This window comes from Ornithorhynchus anatinus, chromosome 13 (genome assembly GCF_004115215.2).
Source record: "Ornithorhynchus anatinus isolate Pmale09 chromosome 13, mOrnAna1.pri.v4, whole genome shotgun sequence".
Taxonomy (NCBI): Eukaryota; Metazoa; Chordata; class Mammalia; order Monotremata; family Ornithorhynchidae; genus Ornithorhynchus; species Ornithorhynchus anatinus.
Genome location: NC_041740.1, coordinates 40,449,194 through 40,458,622, shown reverse-complemented (window position 1 = coordinate 40,458,622; position 9,429 = coordinate 40,449,194).

The window sequence follows — 9,429 nt, the reverse complement described above, 5'->3', positions numbered from 1 at the left end:
ACTGCGGCCAAAGGAGGGGTGGGGGGGTCGAAAGGTTGAAGCTGGAGGGAGGCGGTGCATTGAGAGATTGAGGAGAGGCGGGGGATCCTGGTGTGCGGGAGCGGCAGGGACCTGCTGCTTGGGGGCTGCCGAGGGGCAGCCAGGCGGAATTCACACCTGCCTACCTGGTCCGGCCTGGCACTGCCCGCCCCGAGGAACTTGGAAAGGAGCCGAGCCCACGACCCAGTTTGCAGCAGAGAAGGGGGCAGGAGGGGCTGGGGGGGGGGCTCAACCGCCTTGGGGGGGCTTGGGCTGGGGCCTGCGATGGAAGAGGGAACGCACTGGCCCAGTCTGGCTGGACCGGCCCAGGCCGATGGATGGATTAAGACCGTGAGCCTCCCGTGGGACAACCTGATGAGCCTGTCTCTCCCCCAGCGCTTAGAACAGTGCTCTGCACGTAGTAAGCGCTTAACAAATACCAACATTATTATTATTGTGGAGCTCGCCTGCCCCCTGCAGGCGGACGGGCAGATCGCAGCGTTGATCAATCCCACCCTCGCGACTGGGAGCCCGGGGTCCTGGCTCCCAATTCATTCGATCCTATTTATTGAACACTTACTATGTGCAGAGCACTGTACTAAGCGCTTGGAATGGACAGTTCGGCCACAGAGAGAGGCCATCCCTGCCCAATGACGGGCTCACAGTCCAAATGCCAATGCCACGACCCAACCAGGCTGCGCCAATGCTCCTCTTTTTCTTATAGTATCTGTTAAGCGTTTACTATGTGCCAGGCACTGTACTAAGCCCCGGGGTAGATAGAAGCTAATCAGGTTAGACGTAGTCCCTGTCCCCCATGGGGCTCACCAGTCTCCATCCCCTTTTACAGATGAGGGAACTGAGGTCCAGAGAAGCGAAGTGACTTGCCCAAGGTAGCACAGCAGACAGATGGCGGAGCTGGGATTAGAACCCAGGCTGACTCCCAGGCCCGGGTTCTAGCCGCTAGGCCATGCTGCTTCTCCTAGGAGCCTGCCTGCCCTCCCAGAGGGTTGTCACTTCACTTCTCCGGGCCTCGATTTCCTCATCTGTAAACTGGGGGTTAAGACTGTGAGCCCTAGGCGGGACAGGGACTGTGTCCAGCCCGATTTACTTGTATCTGCCCCAGTGCTTAGTACAGTGCCTGGCACATAGTAAGTGCTTAACAAATACCGTTACTATTATTATTATTATTACGAGCAAATAAGGTTGGACACAGTCCTTATCCTACGTGGGGCTCACAGTCTCCATCCCCATTTTAAAGAGGAGGGAACTGAGGCACAGAGAAATGAAGTGACTTGTCTAAGGTCACACAGCAGCCAAATGGTGGAACTGGGATTAGAACCCGTGACCTTCTGACTCCCAGGCCTGTGGTCCATCCCCTACACCACGCTGCTTGCATCCACCCCAGCGTTTAAGTACAGTGCTGGGCACATAGAGTTTAACAAACACCGCGATTATTAGTATTAATATTGTCTGTCCACCAAACCTGGGTGGACCTCTGCTCCCTAGCCTTGGGGTTGGGGTGGTCTCCCCAATAACTGCCCAAAGATCCAAATCCACCCCCTCCCCCACTCCCTCCCTCCACCACACACACTGCCAGCCTCGGGGCTTCCCCTCGAACTTCAGATCTGAGTCACTCTCTCTTACCATGACTCTATCCAGATCTGGGACTTTTTAAAAAAAAACATATCTGTTAAATGCTTACTATGTGCCAGGCGCTGTTCTACTCAGTGGAAAAAGCCCGGGCTTGGGAGTCAGAGGTCACGGGTTCAAATTCCGGCTCAGCCGCTTGTCAGCTGTGTGACTTTGGGCAAGTCACTTCACTTCTCTGTGCCTCAGTCACCTCCTCCGTAAAATGGGGATTAAGATTGAGCCCCATGTGGGCAACCTGATCCTCTCCAGCCCTTAGAACAGTGCTTTGCACATAGCGAGCGCTTAACAAATGCCATCATTTATTTATTTTTACTCGCTGAGGGTAGATACGAGATAATCAGGTTGGACACAGCGCCTGCCCAGGTGGGGCTCCCAGTCTCAATCCCCATTTTACAGGTGAAGGAACTGCGGCACAGAGAAATGAGTGACTTGCCTAGGGTCACACAGCAGATGTCAAGCGCCCAGTACAGTGGTTTGCACAAAGTAAGCGCTCAATTCGTACAGTGGAATGGAGTGGCAGAGGAGGATTAGAACCCAGGTCTTCCGACTCCCAGGCCCCTGCTCTCTCCGTCAGGCCTCGCTGCTTTTTCCTCCCACGGCGAGACTCCTCCCGGATGAGAGGGCTCCCCCGTGGCCCATTCCCCAGCCAGGGGCTGGAGCTGGACAGGGGAGGGGACAGGACAGAGAAAGCTCAGGCTGGCGGAAGCCCAGGCTCTGCACATCATCACAGAGAGGCACACCCAGGCCTGGTGACGCACGAGTGTGAGCACACGCTCCCAGACGCGTCGACGAGACGGTACACAAACATGCACACGAGGAGCCCCAGGGACACAGATCCATGCGTGCACAGCCAAACGCTCTGATGCCCACACACAAACCTTAGGTCCACACACCAGAGAGAAGCGGCGTGGTGCAGCGGATAGAGCCCGGGCCTGGGAGTAGGCTCTAATCCCGGCTCCGCCACACGTCAGCTGGGTGACATGGGACGAGTCACTTCACTTCTCTGTGCCTCTGTTACCTCATCTGGTAAATGGGGATTGAGACTGTGAGCCCCACGTGGGATAGGGACTGTGTCCACCCCCGTGATTAGAACAGCGCCTGGAACATAAAAAGATCTTCTAGACTGGGAGCCCCTCGTTGGGTAGGGATCTGTCTCTTATCTGTTGCCGAATTGTACTTTCCAAGGGCTCAGTACACTGCTCTGCACACAGTAAGCACTCAATAAATACGTTTGAATGAATCTTTACAAACACTGCAATTATTATTATTACCAACATTCACCTAGAGTCTCAAATAGAGAAACCCATTCCCAAACCCACTGGAGAGTTGAGGTGCGGATCATCTGATTCAGGGCACTTGCGGCCTGGCAGATCTCTGGAAGAGCCTTGAAAATAGGAAATAGGACTTGTGTCCGTGTCCACAGTTGATTTATTTGCAACAGTGTCTGTCTCCCCCTCTAGGGTAAAAGCTCGTTGTGGGCAGGGAACACGTTCCACCCACAATATTATTCTGTACTCTCCCAAGAGCTTCATCCAGAGCGCTGCACACAGTAAGCACTCAATAAATATGATTGATAGAAAGCCACTGGACAGAGCTCTGTGAAAAACAGATCCAGCAGACACACTTCAGAACCTCTGGGATCGTGACCAGCAATGCAGGCAGGAGGAAGCAGAAGCCAGAACCTGTGTCGACTTCAACCAGTCAGTCGGTCAATAGTTTTGATTGAGTATCTGTAATAGTAATAATAGTAATAACTGTGGTATTTCTTAAGTGCTTACTCTGTGCCGGGCCCTATACTAAGTTCTGGGTGGGTTACAAGCAGATCGGGTTGGACACCGTCCCTGTCCCACAGAGGGCTCACAGCCTCAATCCCCATTTTACAGATGAGGTAACTGAGACCCAGAGGAGTGAAGTGATTTGCCCAAGACCGCACAGTAGACAAGTGGCAGGGCCGGGATTAAACCCCAGCAACCACATCTAATGAGCAAGGCGCCATATTGAGCACTTGGGAGAGTTAGTAGATAGTCGTATTTACTGAGCGCTCACTGGGTGCCGAGCACCGTACTAAACGCTTGGGAGAGCACAACACAACAATAAACAGACACATTCCCTGCCCACAACGAGCTTCCAGTCTAGAGGGACGGAGACAGGAATCCCTGCCCTTAAGATCACACAGTCTAGCTCACCTGACCTCCTCATTGACAGGTGGGGACACCGGCCTGGGACAAATCGAGCAGCAGCGTGGCTTAGTGGAAACAGCCCGGGCTTGGGAGTCAGAGGTCGTGAGTTCTAATCCCGGCTCCGCCACTTGTCAGCTGTGCGATTTTGGGCAAGTCACTTCACTGTGCCTCGGTTCCCTCATCTGTCAAATGGGGATTAGGACTGTGAGCCCCCCACGAGGGACACCCTGATGACCTTCTATCTACCCCAGCGCTTGGAACAGTGCCTGACACCTAGTAAGCGCTTAACAAATGCCATCATTATTATTATTATTATTAAACCACTGCTTGAATGGGGCACAATCGGGTTGAAATTCACACCTGCAAGACCCACAGCAAATGCTGATTTGGGGGCGGGTCTGTTTGTGATCTAATCAATCAGTAGTCTCTTTCGGGTGGCTACCGTATACCGGACATGGCACTAAGCACTTGGAAGAATACCATAGAGTTAGAAGTCATCAATCGTATTTACGTGTGCTTACTGTGTGCCAAGCATTGTACTAAATGTTTAGGAGAGTACCATATAATAGTCCAACAGACGCTTTCCTTGCCCACAATGAGCTCGCAGTCTAGAGAGCTGACAGTTAGAAAATATGATCTCTACCTTCAAGGAGCTCACGGACTAGCTGGGGAGCCAGACAAAAAGTAATTCGCAGACCAATCCGTCAAAACTATTTAGTGAGTTACTATTGTGTGCGGAGCGCTGTACTAAGCGCTCTGGAGTGGACAATAGAGCTGCTAGGTGCGAACCCCACCCTTGAGGAGTTGACAGTCTAGCAGGGAAGACAGACACCCAGTAATTTACGGACCGAAAAGGTTAGCACTTGGGTTTTCACCCTTTATTCACCCCTCCTTCAGTCTCACAGCCCCGAACGTCCATATCCATAATTTCCTTATTTACAATAATATCTGTCTCCCCCTCTAGACTGTAAGCTTGTTGCGGTAGGGAATGTGTCTACCAACTCTGTATATTGTCCTCACCCAAGCGCTTAGTACAATGCTCTGCACACAGTAAGCGTGCAGAAAATCAGGTTGATTGACAGAAGAGAGGAAAAATGAATATAAATATAAATGATTAGACTGTAAGCCCGTCAAAGGGCAGGGACTGTATCTGTTACCGATCTGTACATTCCAAGCGCTTAGTACAGTGCTCTGCACATAGTAAGCGCTCAATAAATACTACTGACTGACTGAATGAATGAATGAATGAATAAACATGCCTAACCACTTAGATAGATGATTTTTAAAAATCGATATACAGAGAAGTGTGACTTAATCCTAGCTCTGCGCACGGCCTGCTGTGTGAACTTGGGCAATTCACTTCGCCTCTCTGTGCTTCAATTTCCCCACTGGAAAAATGGGGATAAAAATCTCTCTCCCTCCCTCTCAAATTGTGAGCCCCGGGTAAGGCAATGTGTCTAATCTAATATTGCCTACCCAGCTCTTAGCACATAGTGAGAGCACTTCATCGCTTACTGTGTTCAGAGCACCGCACTAAGTGCTCACAACGAGCTTACAGTCAATAATACCCAAATTATTGTGAAGGAATCAATGACTAGATTGTCAGATCGGTAGGTTGCCATTTGGGAGGGGCTGCCGATACAGGACTAGAATTCAACTCGGACGAAATTCAACAGGGACTAGTAGAAGGGAAGGCTTGCGGGAACTGGAAACGTCACAGAAAACTCCTCACCGTCGGCTTTAAAGCCCTCAATCCCCTCGCCCCCTCCTACCTCACCTCACTACTCTCCCGCTGCAGCCCAGCCGCACTTTGCTCCTCTAATGCCAACCTTCTTACCGTACCTCCACCTCGTCTATCTCGCCGCCAACCTCTCGCCCACGTCCTGCCTCTGGCCTGGAACGCCTTTCCTCTTCATAACCGACAGACAATGATTCGCCCCACCTTCAAAGCCTCATTGAAGGTTCACCTCCTCCAAGAGGCCTTCCCTGACTAAGCCCCTCTTTCCTCTTTTCCCATTCCCTTCCGTGCCACCTTGACTTGTTCCCTTAATCCATCTGCCCTCCCAGCCCCTCAACACTTACATCCATATCTGTCATTTATTTATTTCTATTAATGTCTGTCTCTCCCTCCAGACTGTGAGCTCGTTGTGGTCAGGAAATGTGTCTGTTTATTATTATATTGTACTCTCCCAGGCGCTTAATACGGTATTCTGCACACAGGAAGCGCTCAGTAACGACGATCGACTGACTGACTGAGCACAGGAAGGGTCGGCCAGGCCCAAGAGTAGCAGAAGTGGAAACGGGGGACCAAAGTGAGGGAGCAGTGCGGGCTAATGGATAGAGCACTGGCCTGAGAGTCAAAAGGATTTAGGTTTTAATCCCGGCTCTGCCGTTTGCCTGCTGTGTGACCTTGTGCAAGTCACTTCACTTCTCTATGCCTCAGTTACCTCATCTGTAAAATCGGGAGTAAGACTAGGAGCCCCATGTGGGACATGGACTGGATCCAACCTGATTAGTTGTATCTACTCCAGTGCTTAGCACAGTGCCTGGCACATAGTAAGCGCTTAACAAATACCGTAAAAAGATCCTACTCCTTCCTACTTACACTGTGAACCCCACGTGAGACAGGAACTGTGTCCTACCTGGTTATCTTGTTATCTACCCTAGGCTACTGATGCCTGTTTACTTGTTTTGATGTCTCTCTCCCCCGACTTCTGGACTGTGAACGCATTGTGGGCAGGGACTGTCTCTATTTGTTGCTGAATTGTACTTCCCGAGCGCTTAGCACAGTGCTCTGCGCACAGTAAGTGCTCATTAAATGAGATTGCACGAATGAGTGCTTGGTACAGTGCGTGGTGCATTATAAGCACTTAATAAAGATTCTAAATGTAATGGACCACAAGCTGAATATGCATCAGTAGCTTTGGATCGGGGCGAACAAAGCCGGTGTGGATTGGGTTGTTTGCATTCCGCCCCCTTTCTAGATTTCTGGGTCTTTTATGAACGTGAACGTAACTGTGGTATTTGGTAAGTGCTTACTATGTGTCAGGCACTGTACTGAGCACTGGGCAGGCCACGAGCAACAAAAACGGCTGAAAGGAATAAAACATAATCAGTCAATAATTTTTACTGGCCACTGGCCGGGTACAAGACACGGCAGTAAGTGCTCGAGAGAGTTCTATAAAGTTAGTAGACCCGACCCCTACCCTCAAAGGACTTTGGAGCCCATCTAGGGAGGTCGCTAAAACAAATTACCGATAGGAAGAAGAAGAAACAGGGAATGTGGATAAATTAGTATTAACGTGGAGGTGTGGAAAGTGTGTATGAGAGTGCTGCAAGAGGTAAGTACGCGAGTTTGTAGGGGATGTAGAAAAGCCAAAGTAGCAGGTGAAGGGAACATGGGGTGGGGAGCCGAGAGATCCGTTGAAGACGGCCTCGTCTAGAGTTGCGAGCTCCCCTGGAGACTGTAAGCTCCTTTTGGGCGGGGAATGTGTCCATTTTATTGTTGTTTGTACTCTCCCAAGCGCTTAGTACAGTGCCCTGCCCATGCAGTAAGTGCTCAAGAAATGCGACTGATTGACTGAATGGAGGAGATGTGATTTCAGAAGGGCTTCGCAGATGGTGAGAGCTGCAGAGGGTGAGAGCTGATGGCCTGAAGGACTGAAAAGGAGAGGAAGTTCCAGGCAGGGAGACGACCGCGAGTGAGAAGTCGGCTGTGAGAAGGACAAGAAGGAAGCACGGTGAATAGATTGGCTTGGGAGGAACCAAGAGTGAGAGTTGGGGTGTACTGGTTAGGAGGAGAGGAAAAGAGAGGAGGGTCAAGTGCAGTGAGTAGGTTGGTGGTAGAGGAAGGAAGAGAGGAATCGGAGGTGTTTGGGTCTGAATGCCTGTCTTTGAGTCCTCAGGGGGTTTGAGGACCAGCAGACCAAGGGGGGATTGAATTGAGGCAGAGATTTCAGCCGGACAGAATTAACAGCATTCATTCATTCGATTGCATTTATTGAGCGCTTACTGTGTGCAGAGCACTGTACTAAGGGCTCGGGAGAGACCGTGAGCCCGTTGTGGGCAGGGACTGTCTCTATTTGTGGCGGAATTGTACTTTCCAAGAGCTTAGTAGAGCGCTCTGCACACAGTGAGCGCTCGATAAATACGACTGAATTAATGAACAATGAAACGGACACATTCCCTGCCCACAGTGGGCTTACGAGTTAAAACCCGAAAAAAGAGATTGGTAGGGGGTGTTTGCGGGAGGGGAGTTGTCTCTGTTCCTGGAGACCTTTAAGGCAAGAAAGTGAGGGAAGACAGAGGGGTAGAGGGAATAAAGTCTGGAAAGAGGATGGGAGTTCTATAAATTCCTCGGACCCTCTCCGCCCCCAGCCCCTGACCCCTCTCCTTTCAGCCCTGGTCCCTGAACCCCTCTGCCTTCCCCCACTTTCCTCTCTCTGTCTCCCCATTCTTTCCCCCTCCCCTTCCTACCAGATCTTATTTTATCAGGGAGTCAGAAGGATCCAGGTTCTACTCCCGGCTCCAGCACATGTCTGTGTGCTCTTGGGCAAGACGCTTCACTTCTCTGGGCCTCAGTTACCTTCCTCTGTACAATGGGAATTCAGAGCGTGAGCCCCATGTGCCGTAGGGACCGCAGCCAACCTGCTTCACCTGTAGCTACTCCAGCGCCCAGAACAGTGCTTGGAGCACGGTACGCGCTTAACAAGTACCATAATAATAATAATTATCATTATCCTCTGGCCTCATCCTGGGATCTGGGAAGGCACTGACAAGGGGAAGGCTCCCCGGGGGAAGTCACAGAGCGCTCGAGGGGCTGGTTCGAAACCCCATATGCGGGGGGAGGGAGGGCCGAGCCCCCTGAAATAGGGTCTGCTGGATCTTCCAGTCCCATCCCCTCCCCCCAACCTCCCCCCCGCCCCCCCGCCCCGCCCCGGCCTGTTGGCCTGCCTGTGCCCCTGCGTTATCCAGCTCCTGTAGTCCCCGTCTCTGTCCCCGCCCCCACTCTCCCTTTCCATTGCCTCCCCAGAGACAGAACCGGGAGAGACTTGGGATCTGGGTGGGGGGGGATGCCATTCCCCCGCTCAAGGGACAAGGCGGATTCAGGGCGGGGGTCAGCTGGCCGCCCTGCTCAGATTCTTCCCGGGGAGGGGTGGGAGGAAGGGGTGGGGTGAGGGGAGGTAGAGGGAGAAGAGGTCTGTGACTCCTTCTGCCTGAACCAGACAAAGGAAAAACCCAGGATCAGGGAGAGGCAGCCGGAAAGGGGGCTAAGAGCCCTCCATGGGTGGGAGGGGGCTCAGATGCCCTTCTAGCTGGGAGGGGGCTAGGGATACCACTTATTCCCGGGCCCATTCTCCACGCTCCGGCCCGGCCCCCTCCCCAGCACCCAACCCCGCTCCCTGAGCCTCGCCCCTCCCTCCTCTTTGCCCACCATTTCTTGCCAGTGTCTCTGGCAGCCCAGCTGGTTGAGGCGGGGGGCGCGGGGGGGAGACCAGGGAGTTGGGGGCAAGCAGCAGAGCTGCCAGGAGAGGGTGGGCACTGGCCCAGGGCGAGGGTCCAGAGGGGAGACCGGGGATAC